The following is a 19,422-nucleotide window of genomic DNA, read 5'->3' on the forward strand; positions in this document are numbered from 1 at the left end:
ATACTTATAGGCAAATGTGCACTGAACAGATACCATAATACTTATTATAGTTAAATTCAAATTTTGATATATCTGCTTTTTTTTACATCGTTCATTTCTGTATTACGTTTAAGTTATTTTAAACCCCACCCTAACCATGTTAAATAATAATTTCGAAATAATAAGGTTAATATTTCAGCGTCCCAATTGTTATTTTGTTTTTTTGTGGGGTTTTTTTTCGCGTTTAAATTATCCAAATAAACAATTGTTAATACTGTCTGTTTTTTCTTTTTTTTACATCGTTTATTCCTGTATAATGTTTAAGTTATTTTAAACCCCACTCTTCCCATGTTAAATAATAATTTCGAAATAATAACGTTAATATTTCAGTGCGCAGGTCAAAATCTGCAAAAGAAGCGATTTGTGTTTATTAGTTTACGTTATTATGGGTAAATGCTTATGCGCGCTTGCGAAACCGGATGTCGTAAACCGGAAAGTGGGTTACATCACTAGTTACAAGGTCATTTGAGTTTTTTTAATTATATATATATTTTTTGAGACAATTCGCGGAAAAAAATAATGGATTAATAAAAATTGCAAATCTTTAGTATTACTATATACCGATTTTACTATGCGTATATATATACATATATATATATAAATTTTATATACATATATATATATACATATATATAAAATAAAAATTACAATTAAATTTACCAAAATGATCCAAGATGGTAAAATTAAAGTATGTTATAAATATTACAGAATTAATATTTATAAAGTTATCTCAGCCAGATGTAAAAGCTCAATAAAACCAAATAGGAGATAGAGTTTATAATTATATACTTGGATTTTACCGTCACTGGATTATTTATCTTTCAGGAGACTATCCATTCACGTGTAATCACCTTTTTCTTCACCATATTCCCTCTGCTTCACTTTTTTGGTTTTCAAGTAAGATCTTTGACTTACTTGTTGTTTCATCAAATACTTTTGCATACAAAATCCGATCCCGCATTTTGCTAATTCCTACCCTCTGATGATAAGGAAAGTATTTCTTCAAAACTCCGCGGATTAAGGACTATCCACTTATCTAGTGTTTCCTTTTCAGATTAAATATGTTTTTAACTCATTTCAAAGTGTTTTTAACATGTTTTATTAACTGTTTGCTCGTATACATATGTGTGTGTGTGCGTGCTTCATAATTTTCTCCTCTAATTGTCTAAAACTATATATATATATATATATATATATATATGAATATATATGATTATATATATGGTTATATATATATAGTTATGCATATATACATATATATATACACACACATATACATATGCATATATATATATATATATATATATATATATATATATATATATATATATATATATATAATTTATGACAATTATCGGAAAAAATGAATAACAACGGCTAATCAGGGCAATAAAAAAGTTTTAGTTGAATGCATATACAACAGAAATCTATGTCATTACAATATAGATTTAATAATAAGCAAGTCTACTTCATAGCTTTCACTAATCCACAAAATCGTTTAAACGCAGATATCTTTGTTTGATGAAATCTGGATATTACATTTTTCTATGAATTAATAGAACACGTAAAATCAGATGAACACGTGACCAGAATAACATATACTTCCAATCACATATCTTACACGATCGACATTGAGATGGTCCTCGTATGATTTCCCCACTTTTAATTATAACAAAGCCGATAGCCATTAGTCGCATGCTCTCGTGTAATGAATGAATGCGTGAATGTAGGATTGACATGAAATTCTTAAAGATAAACTAAAATAACCGAAAAATGAGCTTAAATGACTTAAATAAAGAAAAAGTAATTGACTTAGAATGACTTTAATGAACTTAAGGATGAATTGAATGACCTTAAGAATGACTTGAATGCTACAAAAATAACTGGAATCCTTTAAAAACAGCAAACAACTTGAATGATCTGGAGAATGACTTGAATGGCTTTGAGACTGACTGGTTGTAAATTGGGTGATCATTTTACATTAAATTAATACGGAAAGTGATCCCCCACTTTATATCACAAAGTTACAAACATAAGTACAGCATGTAGAAAGGACAGATACTACATTTGATCTTGGCCAAAAGGCCAAGAAAAGGGTATTTATTTGCTCCCCCACCGAGAAAATTAGGCACAAGGCTGATTTTTAATATGAGGAGTGAAGGGGAAATGGGGATCAGCTCCCCGGGGAGTAGAGGAGCTGGAGAGTGACAATTGGTATGAAGGGTATCCTCTACATTGACCGATAACTTATGTGTGGGATTGAGTTGGTGGGGTGTAAGGTGTTGGTGTGATGTGTGTGGTGTCTGGTGTGGCGCTCTGTTGGGTGTTGGTTGGTGGTTGGTGCGGTGTTTGGTGTTGGTGCTGTGTCTGATTTTGGGGTGGGGTGAGTTTTGTTGTTACTGCTGTTTAGGATGGTGTATGCTCACATAGGGTGGGGGCCACCTTTTCTTCCACTTCCATCTTTTTAACTCTTTTTTCTTTCTTTTTTGTTCCTCGAATGGACCGGGGAGTGGGGGGTTGTTTTCCGTCCCTCTCTTTATGGCAGACTCATCTTCTGAGGAGCAGTTCTTCCTTCTCTTGGTCCCCGATTCAGTTCGTCTGAGAGCCAGTCGTTTTTCCTGGCGTGTTTTTTCTGCTCCTCTTGCTGTCGATTATGCTTCTGCCGCTGCTTCTGCTGCGGTTGCTGCTGGTGCTATTTCGCTTGTGACGTCTTTGGCTGCGGCGGTTGCTGGTCATTGTGTTCTGGTCGCTTGGTTGGCTGCAGCGGCTGTTGCTGTTGCTTCGGCGCTGGTTTTTCGTCCGCTTGCTGGCTGGAATTGGGGGACTTTGTTTTCCCCTTTCGAGTCACTGTGACCAATCCAATGCTGGTGGATTGGTCCACTGGCTTGGTTGTCGTCTCTGGGCACAAGGCTTGTTGGCAGTTGTAGGGGCTTTGGTCGGATTTCTTTGGGGCAATCCTTGGCCATGTGTCCCTTCTACTGACAGTACCAGCAGTGCGGTCTCCATCCCTCTACTATGACGGACATTGTCCCCTCCTCGAACCTCAGTGTCACTGGTATTTGGTTGAAGCCAGCTTTGTTGAGGCGCATCTTTGAGTTTGTAGTCCCCAGTCAGGACGTCCCTCTTCTTGTTGTTGGGCCCACAGACACCACGTCCCCGTACTGGCTGAAGACCGCTCCTAGTTGTTTTGCTCACAGGAGACAGGAGACGTTCAGTACGGCGCAGATTAGTCCTATTAGCTGTCTCTTCGGTCTCTCTTTGGTTTGGGAGCAGGACGTCCCACATTGCGTAGCTCCTCCTGCATATGTATTTGGATGGGATCTTCATATCCAGGAGGAGGTCCACCATGTTGTCCTTGTCTACTCCTGTGAGGCCTCTTTTCTTTGTGTCCGAGGTGATGAAAAGCACTATCTTCTTCTTAAGATCCTCTGTGGTGCCTGGAAGGGGTTTTATAACGTTCCTTTCCGTGAGGTCCTTGTAAATGGATTCGAAGAGGTCCCGGTATTCCTGAGGTGACATTTGGGTTTGTGGACCCCATTCAGTGTCTTCATTACTGGCAATGCGGATTCAGGACACTGTCGTCTGGCTTGGATGTTGCTGTTGCTGCTTTTGCTGACCTGGGGTTTGTGGTTTGCCTAGTAGGATGAGAGCCGGCCAATTGGTGTGGGATGTTGCCAATCTGCCGGTCCCTTCCTCCTGGGTCTCTTTCTTCTTCTTCTTCTTCTTCTTCTTCTTCTTCTTCTTCCTCTTCTTCTTCTTCTTCTTCTTCCTGGGAGAGGGTTGTTGACTCCTGGGTGCCACCTGCTGTGGTTCACAACTGACGGGGGTTGCCTCTGCTGCAGTTTTTGTTACCCAGATGTTGCTGGGTTTCAAACTTGGTTTCTCCTTTTCTGGAAGGGTGGCTAGTTGGGGCTTATTCTCTTAGGGAGCGTTGAAGCGGCTGGATCTTTGGTCACCCCGCCAAGGATCTTTAAAGACACTATCGCTTCGTTGATTAGCGCTTTAGTCTTTCTAGCTACTCAATACTCATCATTTTCCCCTTTTTCCGTGAGGGGGTCGTCCTCCTGGAGAGCTGGAGTGCTACATTTGGATAATTGTGTGGTGGGCTGAGGAGCCGGGGGTGCCACTGGCTGTGGTCCGCTCGTGACGTTCATTGTCTCCTCGTCCCTTGATTTCTCCTCCTCTTTTGCTGGGTGGTTGCCGTCGTGGGGAACAGGAGTGGAGGGGTCGTATTCGGCCGACGAGGATTGAGGTGCAGGAGGTTCCACCAGCTGTGGTCCACTTGAAATGTTCTTCGTTGCCTCGTCCGCCATTGCCTTTGCTCCCTCAGCCGGGGAGTGGCCCTGTTGAGGACCAGGGTCCAGCCTTGGTTTTTCACCAGTTGGTGGCTTCTCAAGGATCGCTGTGGGCTGCGGCCTTACCCTGCCTTTCTCCTCTTCTCCTGGGTAGCTGAGAGTTACTTCCTCCATCAGGGAGCTTTCTAGTGGAGCAATGTTGTGCATCTGGGTGGTATATCCCCTCTGCCCGGTTTCACTGGCCGGTGACGCGGACCAAAGTGTAGCGGGGAGAAAAGAAAAAATAGGGGAAATGGGGCGTGGAGGGGGAGCGTGATAAGAAGAGAACAGATGTTTGACCTCCCCTTGCAGGGACGTCGGGTTAGCAGCTCGAATCCCCCGTGAGGGTGAGAGCAGAGAAGGAAGATGCAGTAGGTGCTAGCGGGTCAGAGTACCACATCGCAATTAAGGGAAAGAATGGATAGACATCTTTGTTAAGACCAGAAGCTGGTTGACGTCTCGGTAAATCTACCCCTGAATTCACTGGTCTGAATTTTCTTAAATATTTTTAATTGCGTGTATATGAAAATAATTAATATCTGGTCAAAGTATTTTTTCTTAGAAGAAACAAAATTGAATTACATTTTATTGTTTAGAATAACATGTTAAAACGATCGACCAAAAGAAATGATGAGCCAGAATCAAATATCGATTTTGTACGAATGAAAGCAATGTTACATAGAAGGTACGTTACGCCAGTGAGTAGCGATTAAGTTGGCTTGTGTGAATTTTGACAAGGGTTACCCTTAGTGTATGTCAAGAAAACCCACATCTGCAAATCGAATGGTACCCAAAGATGAATGATATACGTTGAAGCGAGGGAAAAGACAGGCCAAACTGTAGACAAAGAATAGTGGAACGATGTGAGAATGTGACAGATGAGTCAAGATTTTGTGCGAGAGAATAACAGATTTCCAGCTCAGTCTCTCTCAGGAATAAGACATGATCAAATGATGTAGAAAACTAATAATCAAATGCGAATGTTACTTTGATGTGTGTCCGTCTGCGCGTTACTCATTTTGTTAGATAGAGAGTAATTTGAAGAAGTAAACAATAAAATTAGAGCTTTAGTCTCTCTCCTTAAGTCTACTCTCTCCAATAAAACCTTGAAGAACTTAGCAAACACCTTCCTTGTGTCTTTTATGCATGAGAAGTTTTGTTCGCCTTAGGTAAACAGACGATTGAAGACCACTAGACTATACGATCACGGTCACACATGACAACATGAAGAGAAATAAGCAACGATGGAGGAAAAGAAAGTACTACCTGACATTTGGTTATTCCCTAAACTCAGAGACTGTCGTTATGAGACATTTAGGGAAATGGAAGACGTTGTGACGAAGGTCATTGACACGCTCATACAAGAGGAATCCAATGGGGCCTTCCAAAAGTTGTTGGAACCATACAACAAATGCATTGCAGTCGGATGAGATTACTTCCAAAATTATTAAAGTTTCATGTGCGCACTTTTAAAATAATTAACGAAAAACGTTTGCAAAATACATTTATATAAAACCTTTCTATAAACCACTTTTATTTATATAAAGACTTTGAATTTATAGTGTTTTTATCTTGATCGCCTCCTGTTGAAATATAATAGCTATCGACGAAAAAACGGACTGACTTTACTTTATGTATTAGACTAGGGTAAATTGACATTTCGGTCATTACATATGACGATATGAAATTTCTTAAATGTTTCTTTGAAAATACATCGTGAGGGTTTGCGTTCGCTTTAGACATGCAAAACAACAAAGACGACATTTTACATTAATTGCTTTTCATTTCAATTGAAAATAGAAAATTATAGAAATTCATTTGCAAAACTAGCTTACCCGTGTGTAGGTGTTGCCCGAGCAAGCAGGTTAACTCAACTTCTTTTTATGTTTTCCCTTTCGCACTTTCTCTCTCTCTCTCTATCTATCTATCTCTCTTTCTCTCTCTCTCTCTCACTTTCACATACACAAATTCTCTGTTCCTTTTTCTTTCTAGAATATGCAACCTTTTGGCTACCGGAAACATGGTTCATCTAAACTAGATCGGCAGTACTTGCATGAACAGTAGCCTGAGATGTCGGAAATTTTCTGTTCCTATGTCTATCCTTGTGGAAATGTCACTAGTAAGGGTGCTGGAGGTAAACGTTTCATCTGGGCTGACGTTATCCGCTTGATAGTCAGGGACCCGAACCTGTATTAACCACTAAGGAGGATGTCCTATCAGCAGGTGCAAATACTAGGACTGCTGTATTGCTATTTGGTGAATGGATTCTGGACCATGCAGTAGTTTCTGGTGGGGCCTCTGCCATACTAGTGGGTAATTGTTACGGCTTTACCTTATCATATGCTACAAAAAAAAATCTGATTTTTTCTCTTACTTTCCCTCTCTAACCTGCTCTAACCAACTTTGTCGACCTGTTCCACAAATCTCAAAACCCTAACATGAATCTTTCCAGAAAAAAACACGAACAAACTTAGAACACCATCCTCCCATGTAGACCCCTTCTACCATGTCTCCTGCTCTAGCATCAGAAGTCTACGTTCCAGCCTTCCAGAGGTTGAAACCCAATTGCAGGAGACAAAGCCGGACATATTATTCCTAAGCAAAACTAGCATAGGGCCGACCACTTCTCTAGATAAGTTCATAATTAATGGATACTCTAACTTAATATCTAAATCTGACTCCCAGGATCGCCATGGGCATGGAATATGTGCCTACATTAAAGATGGCTTTCCATGTGGTAAGGATATTTCCAAAGAAAACCTCATATGTGCTTCCGGGTTACACTTGCTTACACCACTGCATTTATATTTTCCCTCTATCTCCCCCACCACAACGGAGTTACAATCTTTAAGAGCATATCTGAGAAAATGGACCACATCCTGTCTGCTCATCCTTCGGCTAACATTCACATCTGTGGTGACTTAACTGTCCACAATGTAGAATGGCTGACCCATTCAAACAAGACAGATGATGAGGGGAGGTTCTGTCATGACTTTTCCATTACCTATGACCTCATTCAGATTGTTCACGAACCCACTTGTGTGCCCGATACTACTGGTCAGTATGCAAGCCTTCTAGACCTTTTTCTCATAACATCCCCTGAGCTATGTTAATGTTCCGTTCTATCTCCTCTGGGATATTCTGACCACTCGGTTGTATCAGTTAAGATAAAAATGAAGTGCAACAAGTCTTCAAACGTACCTCTCCACCGTACAGTATATCGATACTCTATGGCTGACTGGGATAGCTTCCGTACAGTCATATCTGATCTACCTCTGCATTCCATGTTTAAAAAAGATATGTCCTCTATAGTATCAGTCGAATGGTTAATTTTATGTATAGAACGATTCATACCATCCAAAAAATTCCAACAAAATCTAACAACCAGCCATGGTTTTCCTCAGAATGTGCTGCTGCCATCGCACACAGAAATAGTTTTTCCATAGCTACCAACGTAATAGATGTACTGAGACTAAAGCTGCTTTCAGAACTGCCAGCAACCATTGTAAAAGAATAATAAAAAATGCAAGAGAGCTATACGCTTAGTCCGTTAGATCCAAAGTAGCTGAGCAGTGGCTTGGTTCCCACCATTTCTGGCAAATAGCAAACAGGATCTTGAACAGAAGCATGCGTTCTATCCCAACCATTATCAACGGACCTGAAGTCATCTCGTCAGCATCAGACAAGGCCAGACTATTTGCCAAGAAATTTGCCGCCAATTCTACCCTATGCTTCGAAGGCCATCAACTCTCCGTATTTCCTCCTATAACAGACAACACGCTATGCAACATACAAATATATGTGCGTGATGTCGCCAAGTTAATCAAGAACCTTGATTCCAGTAAAGCAACTGGCCCTGACAGCATTCCAATTATAGTGTTGAAAAAGCTTAAACCAGAACTTGCCCCTATACTTAAAAAACTGTTTCAGCGTTGCGTTTAGGAGAATTGCTTCCCAACACCCTGGAAAACCTCATCAGTATGCCCTGTATTTGAAGAATTTAGGTGACAGGTCATCTCCCTCTCAGTACAGACCAATAAAACTCCTGTGTGCCATGAGTAAGTTTCTGGAATCTATATTAAATAGAGAAGTAGTCAACCACCTCAGCAGAAATAACCTTCTTAGTGACATGCAATATGGTTTCCGTTCTGCTAGATCTACAGCAGATGTGCTAACGGTTATATCTCATAGAATTAGTGAATCTCTTGACAAAGGCTTCCTTTCCAGGGCAATTGCTCTTGATATTTCGAAGGCCTTCGATAAGTTATGGCATAAGGGCCTACTTCACAAGATTCCCAGCTACGGCATCACTGGAAATGTTTTCTCAATCATTAAATCATTTCTCTCCGATACGCTTATAAGAGTAGTGGTTGATGGGCAGATATCAGAAACCAAGAGTAATTATGTTGGTGTCCCTCAAGGGTCCATCCTGGGGCCAACTCTCTTCCTGATCTACATCAATGATCTTCCGAAACACATACTTAAATCATTCGTTGACATCTATGTTGATGACACGACCATCTATGCCAACACATCAAAGGCCGTAAATGACAAAGTTCTCGCTGATTCTCTCTCTCCTATGATCTTGAGCGTGGCTGGTCACTTTTAATGCATCTAAAACCAAGCTTCTATCTTTACATCATCAACGCTCTGGTCCCCATCTGGCATCAATTGAAATGGATGGCTCTCGTCTTGGGGATGCTCCATGTTTTGACAAGCTTTTGGGATTGACCATTACTCCTGATCTCAAATGGAACACTTACATCAAATCTGTTGCTAAGGCCGCTGGAAAAAAGGTGGGATCCTTCTACCGCTCCAGTAGACATCTCACTGCTGATGCAATTCTCTATCTATATAAAAGCCAAGTACGTCCAAGCATTGAGTACTGTTGCCATATCTGGGCAGGAGCTACTAAAAACAACCTATCCTGCCTTGACAGAGAACAAAATAGACTTCGTAGCCTAGTGGGAGATGCCCTTTTCTCTTCCCTGCAACCTCTCTCCCACAGAAGGGACGTTGCAAGCCTTCCGTTGTTTTATCGATATTTCTATGGGAAGTGCTCGTCTGAGCTCCAATCTCTGGCCCCCCCTCGTCAATCTTTCATGAAAAACACCCGTCTAGTGAAACCACTGTCAGTAATTTCCCCACCCTTTATCTGTGCCTAAATCAAAACGTACATTCCATGAACAAAGCTTCTTTCTTAGAAGTGCACGCCTGTAGAACTCTCTTCCGTTTGCCTGTTTCCCATCTGACTACAATTTGGATGTCTTCAAGTCCAACATAAACAAATTCCTGATAAACCGCCCCCCTTAGTAAGAAACTTTATCAAATCTCGATTATTAACGATTACTGCGATATTATCCCATTAATTACTGTACACGCAATAACCTTTATCCCCGAGTGTCCTCCGGGCCTTGATAAGTGGTGACTACCATGTAAAAAAAAAACTAAAGCCACAATTTTCCCCAAGTAACATTTAATTGAAATTATCCAATGGTCGTATTGTCTTTGTATTAAGAGAAGTTAGATAATAATATTGCGAGGTCTGCTTTCGCTCTGGGCATGTATAAACAATACAAACTGTATTTTATATTTATTTCATTCACTTTCAGTTGAAAATTGACAATTATAGAAATTTATTCAAAAAACTAGCTGGCCTGTGTCACGGCGTTACCCGAACGAGTAGATTAACTCAAGAAATTGCATGCCTAGACTTGAATAATTCATGTGATTCCACTTGTGTGAACTGATCTATAGTGTTAACCTAAACAGGATGAAATTGACTTTATTTCATATGATATTTTACTAATTGAATGAAAATGTCGTTTTGATATCCACAATTTTTAAATGAAATGTAGTAGAACAATTAGTTAGAAATTGAAGCTTTCGGGATGTCAAAGCAGCTGAAATAATGAAAATTGTTTTTCCTGACAGTAATTTCATAATTAGCAAATTCTAGCATTGTTACAAATATAATTTGCTGATTTCTTTCTGTCCTCTGAAGAGAAGAATAGTAAAAATAACATTCTTTGAAACTCTACGGAATATGGGTTTTGTAAATTGTTTTTGGAGTATTCAGTCGAACAATAAATTTTGATTGTAAAGTTCAACAGTTTTTATTTTCTTTCTCTTATAATAATCTCTACTCTATTGCATATCGAGCTTTTTTAATAGGTTAGGGTTAAATTATTTATTTATAAATGCTGGTGTTTATATTAGATTGAAGTTTACCATTGCTCATATCAGGTAAACACTACATCTTTTTGATTTCGTTACTTTTATATATATATATATATATATATATATATATATATATATATATATACACATATATATATATATGGATAGTTAATGATGTTATATGCATACAAGGTAGAGCTTCGCTATATGTTTAAGAACAATGTTATAATACGTATAACTGTCAATTGTTTTAGTGTCATGATTTACGAGGACGTGCAACAAGCAATGCCCCTGACCCACTTTCAGTTGTCTGATCTAGCTGAAATGTGCAATGATTTATATCTCTACGGGTTATGTGGCAAATTACAGCTCTGAACTGATTGTGGTTTCTGTTTTACAAGTGTTTGAACTGAGTCAGGTGTGAAATGAAGCCTGTTGAATGTCGAGCAGTGATTCGGTTTTTGTATTTGAAAGGACGCACACCACAGGAGACTTTTGATGAAATGAAAGAAACTTATGGTGATAATGACCCATCATATGACCTTGTAAAACGCTGGCATCGTGAATTCAAACATGGCCGGAAGTCTGTGGAAACAGCTCCCAGACCTGGTTGCCCCCCTTCTGCCATTGATGAGGCATCTGTCCGTCAAGTTAAGGCTACCATTTTGGAAGATCGGCGCATTACTATTCGACAAATAGCCCAAGATGTCAAGATTAGTGCAGGGTCTGTGGAAACTATCATTCGTGACCATTTGCATATGCATAAGGTGTCTGCCAGATAGATTCCCAGGTTGCTCACACCATTCCACAAGCAAGAACCCGTAGAGTGCTCGAGGATGAATTTGGAGAGATGCCAAGAAGATGAGTCAAAGTTTTTCAAAAGACTGATTACACAGGATGAAACCTGGGTCCATCACTATGATCCAGATACCAAAGCCCATTCAATGCAGTGAAAGCACTTGGACTCCCCACCACCAAACGTGGCAAGGGTGCAGCCCTCCGCTGGCAAGGTCATGCTCACAGTCTTCTGGGACAAGGACGGAGTAGTGATGACAGATTTCCTGGCAAATTGTACCACAATTATAGGAACCCATTATGCTTCACTTTTGAGGAAATTAAGGGAAGCTATCAAAATCAAGAGTCGGGGCAGGATCAGCAAAGGTACCCTCCTCCTGCAGAACAACGCTCTGGTCCACAACTCGCATGTCGCCAGATCAGAAGCACGGGCATGTGCTTATGAAATCCTGACACATCCTCCCTACTCTCCTGATCTTGCACCCTCTGACTTTCATCTCTTCCCAGCGATGAAGTTGTTTTTGAAAGGAAAGCGTTTCCCAGATGACTCAGCCTTGATTTCTGAAGTCACGTCGTGGTTGGAGGACCAACCTGGGGTGTTCTACATAAACGGTCTCCAGAACTGCATCAAACGATGGGAGAAATGCATAACTCTGGGTGGTTCCTATGTAGAGAATGACTAATAAGTGTGCCAAGTTTCGTTGATCTACTGTATGGGAAGTGGGTCAGAGGCATTACTTATTGCACGTCCTTCGTATGTAGTTTATGAAGCTACTGCCCTATCCAAAAAAATCAATTTCCATTATTTCAGCTTCTTTGAAAACTTTCCAACCGGACTATATGCATCATCACACTGGATTTAATTTTGGACTCCATTCCCTCTAAAAAAAACTATTTTCGCATTTTGTATTAATTTGAGAAAATGTTCATGCAAAGTGAAATATTATGCGCGGTTTGTTTTTATATTTTTTTACATATCAAACACTTTTTCACTTGTTTTCTTGCCAATTTATTGACTATGATAAATTGCAGTTTCACTTAATGCCATAACTAGCAAATTCTAGCATTGCTACAAATATAATTTGCTGATTTCTTTCTATCCTTTGAAGGGAAGAACAGCAAGAATAGTATTCTTTGAAACTCCGCGGAATAAGAAGTTTGTAAATTGTTTTTTGGAGTATTCAGTCGAACAATAAATTTTTATTATAAAGTTCAACTTACAGTTTTAATTTTCTGTCGCTTATATATATATATATATATATATATATATATATATATATATATATATATATAATCATAAAAAATCACATAGTAAAGGGTGGTCGTAGTGGTCGTAGTGGTAGTGGTGGTAGTAGTGACTGTGGTGGTATTTGCTCAACATGATCATTTTCATTTATCTACTTGTCTTATATACCACCAGAATCTTTTTTCTTACTTTCTGATTTCATATGTCACCAGCATATAATTTCACCTTCATAATCGACAATAGAATTTCAGTCGAATTAAATTCAAGATTGCCCGTTAGTTATTCACAAGCCTTTTCTCCCATAAACGTTTTACGCTAAACAAAATCTCGGTCAACCTTAGATTACGCAGTTCAATTTGAAACTGTGCATCCGGAAGGAAAGAGCAAAGTGTTAGCACTGTTCTGTTAAATATTCCATCGATCTTGCATCGTACAATAATCGTTTAGTATGCAATTTCAACTTATATCGTTACACTACTTTCTCCAATGGGGTAGATTTTTACAGCTGCATCGGATAAAATATATCCATTACCTCATGCATCTGGTCTATTAAATATTTGATTTACTCCTTCGCCACACAGTTAGATGTATTTTGGAAAAGCCAGCGCACTACGATTAACGCACTCTGGCCTAGAATAACTGCTTGAGCAATTTCGTTTGCATTATCGGTAGAGGCGACTCAGGCGATTAATAAACTTACTACTTCTTAAAGAGAAGGTGAAGCCTGAGATGGTGGCCCTCCTAAAACGGAAAACTTTAGCAGAGTAGGGTCAGAAGAAACAACAACGACCCACCCTCTGCCGGACTAATTGCCGAGGACGTATCCTTGACCTAATACGAACACATTCACTCGAGCTGTGTAAAGTACCACGTCCACAAAGTATCACCTTTGATTCTTCGGTGAAAATTATTTCAGAATAATCAATGCATATCTTGTTCTACATTTTGTAATTCAAAATATTTGCTTTACGTATAGGGTGTGTATTCGGGTTAGAGTTAAGAATTGGAAACATGTATTTTTAAGGAATAGTAACGTTATAAAATTACTTGATATCTTCGAATATTTATGTTTTCCTTCTTGACTTCCTCAATTACAACCAGTTCAAAGATCTAATTTTATTTTAAAAGAAGAGCTGTCATTTAAAATTGCCGCAAATCATTTCTTCGTTTGTATATTTTAAAACTAGACATTAATCAGAAGTGATTTTTCCAGGGCATTCATCGTCAAACCCAAATATCAGCTGACGTGATATTGTAAACAAACACAGACGGAATTTGATAGACATTATCATTTTTTTTAATTTTATTTTATTATTTTATTTTTTTTCTTTTGCGAATTAATCGATCGAGCAAATTATTCTTCGTAATATAAAATATTTAATTTATTTATGCTCTTTGTTATTGCGGTCTGTTGCAACGAAAACAAACTGTAAATAATTCAGTTTCAAAAATACCAAAGTAGAATTTACCTATTTACAATGCCTCCCAACAGAACAGAGTATGACACCAATTTATATATATATTTTTCTTTATTTTTATCCATTAATATGGTGTTTTGGAATAGATTTAAATGTCATTCTGACAGGAAAATGAATACTTCTGTTTGATAAGAAATCTACTCAAATCAGTTGATTTTTACGAAATGAATATTTATTTTGATTTTTACGAAATGAATATTTATTTTGATTTTTACAAAATGAATATTCATTTATATTAAGTAGTTATTTTATTACAAAATTTTTTATGTCACTTACATAACTTCCCCTTTCATTTCAATGCGTTTTATTATATTCATAATCAAAACTCAGTGATCACCTTTGCTAAACGATAACACTTTCATATTAGCATATATGAAATATTAACTGAAATAGAAGACATACAGTAAATCCATTGCCAAGGCTGCCGGAAAAACGCTTGTATCATTTTACAAGGTATCTCACTCCAGATGCACTCCTTTACCTGTATGAGCACTAAAACTATCCTAAAATGTTTTTAGTGTTTATAAACTTGACACACGCGTGGGAAGAAACAACAAACATGATCAATTGTCAAAAAGAAGAAAAGTTAAAAGTATGATGTTTGAAAGGTCATTTCCAGCAAAAGTTTACACAGGTGTAATCAAAGCCGAAATATTGTGTTATTAAAAGAAATAAAATTAGCAGATACAATGTCAAAAAAATGTGAAGAAAAAAAAACGTAAATGACATTTTGTTTTTATTTTAAATAAAGAATTGTAGTTGAATTGAATTGTTTGTTTATTTTCAAATAGAAATCCACTGGATTGCGAAATCACGGAAATTATTTTATTTGAACTGATCCACAAAAATAATTCTTGAAAGTTTGTGTGAATTATTTTTAGTTTGATTATCCGCCGAAAAAGAAAACAGAAACAAAAAGAAGAAATTTAGCGCCCAAGGGAAATAACTCAATACTCAAATAACTGAAATCGGTTTATAAAAAAATATCGATGTTGGTAAAATGAAATGAAATTAAATATGTTCTCAATATAAATCAAATTTAAATAATAAACTTAAATAGAACTTTTAAAACAATTCTCTCACTATAAACCATAACTAGCACATCGCTATTTGATAAGTCGATTTCCCTTAATGTAATATGCAAACGAGGTCATCTCTTAATCGTCTATTTAGCAAGAATAATACTATATATAGGAATGAATGAAGTATTGAAGTAATGGACGTTTTGTATATAATAATCAAATTGTGAACAAATAAACAAACAAACAAGAATACGAATTTATATATAATAAGATATATATATATATATATATATATATATATATATATATATTTAAGGAACATTGTGTGTGAGTTCGTTCTTTATGGACTCGGAAACGGCTGGACCGTTTGTTTTTTTTAAATTTCACACTAAGATACTTGCTTTGTCTGTATTGCATTGTAGAGAATTTACTGTTGATTTAATAAAATTATCTGTAAATAAAGGCTTCACATAGTTTCAAATGCAAATGTTAAGTATCATGGTTCAATTGTGCCATAAAAAGAAGCATTTCTTTAGGACGCACCTCTGTCTTATAAAAGAATCTACAGTTGATTTTATTTTAGACGGGCCTTTTCTGCTTCCTCAAATGCACTTGTGCTGTTAGGTTGTGTAAAATTGTCAACTTTGGTCAAATTTTTTTTTCTTTAATCGGATTTTTTCGATTATCGATTTTAGATACTTGTCAGACGCATTCCGATATAAAACCTACATAAAAACACTCCCAGATACACGATTACCTTCGTGCGGTATGATAAAAAAAAATATCTCAATCTAATCCGAGTTCATAGGGAACAAATTCTCACACACACAAACACACACACATACATAAATTTCTTTTTATATAATAGCAAAAGATAGATAGATAGATATCACATCAAGCGTAAGATATTCGTCCCCTTTCTATCTGTTCGAATCGGTGATTACGTGTGTGCGCCTGAATGCACTAGTGTGTATTCGCTGCTGTCATCAAATAATCATATCGTTATGAACCAATATTTTCGAAAAAGAATTGTCAAAAAAGTTCAACTGTAATATCAACGTTGGTTCGAGTATCAAAAATTTCTCGACGTAAAAAAATGATTGTCACAAAAAACAAGCTCCTTGTATCTTATTTAAAAAAAAGAAGAAGAAAAGGCAAAACATGGCTGACTTTATTAAATATTTGATTTCCATGAATAAATAAAACTGCACTTTTTTTAATGAAGAAGGAATGAATTTTTTACATAGTTTTTGGTGAAAAAAAAGAAATAGAAAGCCGTCATTTTTCTTTGACAATTTCATGTTTCATGAATTTAAATTATCGTTTCCGAGAAAAAAATAAGGGATTTTATCAACTCGGGCAACGAGCACATGAATATATATATATATATATATATATATATATATATATATATATATATATATATATATATATATATATATACATATATAACTTGGTGAGTTAAAATAAGAGAGTAAATTCAATTCAGTTGAGCTTTATATATATATATATATATATATATATATATTACATATGTATATTACATATGATATATATATATATATTGCACACACACATATATATACATTATTTATATAATATTTATACATATGTATCTATATATTATACACGTATGTATATAGGTGTATATATATATATGCATATATATAAATATTATACAGATTTATATATTTTACACACACATATATATATTATGCATATATATTATACATATATATTATACATGTATATTATACCTGTATACTATACATATATATTATACATGTATATTATACTCATATATATATATATATATATATATATATATATTATACATATATATTATATATATATATATATATCGAATATCATCAACGTGTCCAATGCATATATATATAAAAGTGTTCCATATATATAATTATAACAAGAAAATGTCCAGAGTTGACACAAATGAAAATAAATAACAAAAGTGCATTAATATTATTCAGGTTTTCCTCAACAAGAATCTTCAGATAATCTGTAATATGTTATGTTGTTGGCTGATATCAATAACCCGCGCCAAATATATATTATTAAGCTAAATACGAGGTAATCAAAGTGTGTTTCTTTTATGTTTTTTGTTTTTTTTACACAGTGGTCACCACTTATCAAGGCCCGGAAGCCACTCAGGGATAAGGGTTATTGCAAGTACATTACGATAGTGTGGAGATTTGATGAAGTGTTTACTTAAGGGGTCGGTTCATTAGGAATTTGTTGACGTCGGAACACATCCAAGTTGCAGTCAGGTGGGAAGCAGGCAGACGGAACAGAGTTCCACAGGCGCGCAGTTCTAAGAAAGAAGCTTTTTTTTCCTATTTTAATGACATAAAACGCATACATGTCCTGCAGGGCAGGGAACAAAAACGATAAAATCCACTATAAAACAATCAAACCAAACACTACAAACTAGCGATTGAAGATACAAAGAGCTTGAAGAATAAAAAACCTTCTACAAAATAACTGGATGCAACATGAATACTATCTCCAAAATGACTGGATTTGGCATTAAATAACCCGAAAAGGGTTGATATGTTGTAAAACAAAACAACTAAACCAAACCAAACCAAAATATATGTTAGTTCTTGAATTGAGTTATGCTTAAAAACAGATCTGTTTTAATTGTTCTAATGCCCATAAGTCATAATTAGAGCTGTGAAAGCAATATATTCTTTATTCGTTAATATCTGATATGTTTTTTATATAGACTGATGTGGTTCTCGGTTGATTGACTGCATCTTACTGTGTCGGATATATACTTGAGAGTCAAAACAATGAAAAGCATATTCTGTTGTCACAGCCCTAGTCATAATTAACTCAATAAAATCATCTACTTTTTTTTAACTATTTGCGTATTCTTCTATCTTCTCTTATTCTAGGTTTATTTCTTTTTTAATAGGAGAGAATGTCAGGAAAGAATTACTCCCATTTATTGAATTTACGCGAGTGGTTTCGGACATACCGTAAATACTATGGTAAGGAAACCCCCTCAACAGATATTTCACACTTGAAATCCAAGTAGAACGAACAGTTATGATGTTTGTGACCTAATGGATCACGAATAGTCTAGTATTTTTCTCAATTTGTATACGTATGTGTACAGGATCCACCTTTCATCATCCACCGTATCTCAATGTGTATACGTGTATGTACAGGATCCACCCCTTAAACTAATAAACCTACAATCATAAATATTAGAACTAAGCGCAAATGTCGATAATGTGAACTATATTTACTTTAATTTAACTTCCATGTCTTCATATTTTAAAACATTATGAATATTTATTGGATCAATAAATAAGAAAATAATCGAAAAAGTATTTGAAACTTTTAGCAGATTAAAATAAAATGCTAGCAAATGATACATTAAATGTTGGCAGTATTATTTTAGAAATAATGAACTGAATGTTTTAAAATAGGGGTTTTCGACGTGGGGTTTGAATTAAGAAGAGGGGAAATTTCACGCAAAATCTTTCGACAGAGGCGACTGATTTTCATAGGAACCATATCGTTTTGAAGCTCGATCTCTCGGACGAGAAATATCGTAAAATTAGCCCAAAACATTAATTTCTTAACTCTCAACTGGGCACTTTTCTACAGAGAGGTGTCGCATTTTTTCACCGATATTTTCGAAAGTAATCTCCGCTTTTCGATTGACTAGCCTTAATTTGAACCTTCCGGTTTGGCTATAGACGCAACGGCAAAACGTCACGTTTTTTAATTTTTTTTTCACGTTCATTTCCTCCTTCTCGGTACGGGTTCGAGCCTGCCTGCCTACTACCATTTTTTTTTTTTTTTGCTCAACACACACCTCCAAACATCCGGGCAACGTTGGGCATCCAGGCTAGTCTAAAAGAAAGATAGTATAATGGTTACTAACCTATATTAATCCTGTTTAATCTATAACTGCGCATCAAAAGAATACCATAATTCTTAGTTCGCTGTAGGTTATCATAAAAAATTCCCATAAAATTTTGCAGTCGGATCGGCTCGGTAGTTTCCGGGGAACCTTCTATAATAAATGTGGTATTGTAGTGACTAATCTATATTGATCCTTATTAAATCCTTAACTGTGCAACGAACGGATATCATAATGCCTAGTTTGTTGCATCTTCTCAGTAGTTTCCGAGAACAAGTGGAACGGACATACAGACAGACAGATTAAGTAAAATATGATATAGACTAGTTTAAGTAATCGGAATTCGATTATTGAATGCAATTAATTTGTACTGAAAATAAATACTGAATTGACAAACGAAATTTTTTTTTCTAAATCAAACGTATAAGTTATA

The 19,422-nt window shown here is 36.4% G+C and overlaps 1 pseudogene; it reads right to left on the reverse strand.

Moving 5' to 3' along the window:
* Window positions 1–2,001: 2,001 nt before the first annotated feature.
* Window positions 2,002–2,137, reverse strand: LOC145243056 (U2 spliceosomal RNA; annotated as a pseudogene).
* Between the last annotated feature and the right edge of the window lie 17,285 nt (window positions 2,138–19,422).

The sequence above is a fragment of the Euprymna scolopes genome, chromosome 2 (assembly GCF_053919585.1).
Source record: "Euprymna scolopes isolate OS-2025 chromosome 2, ASM5391958v1, whole genome shotgun sequence".
NCBI classification, from domain to species: Eukaryota; Metazoa; Mollusca; class Cephalopoda; order Sepiida; family Sepiolidae; genus Euprymna; species Euprymna scolopes.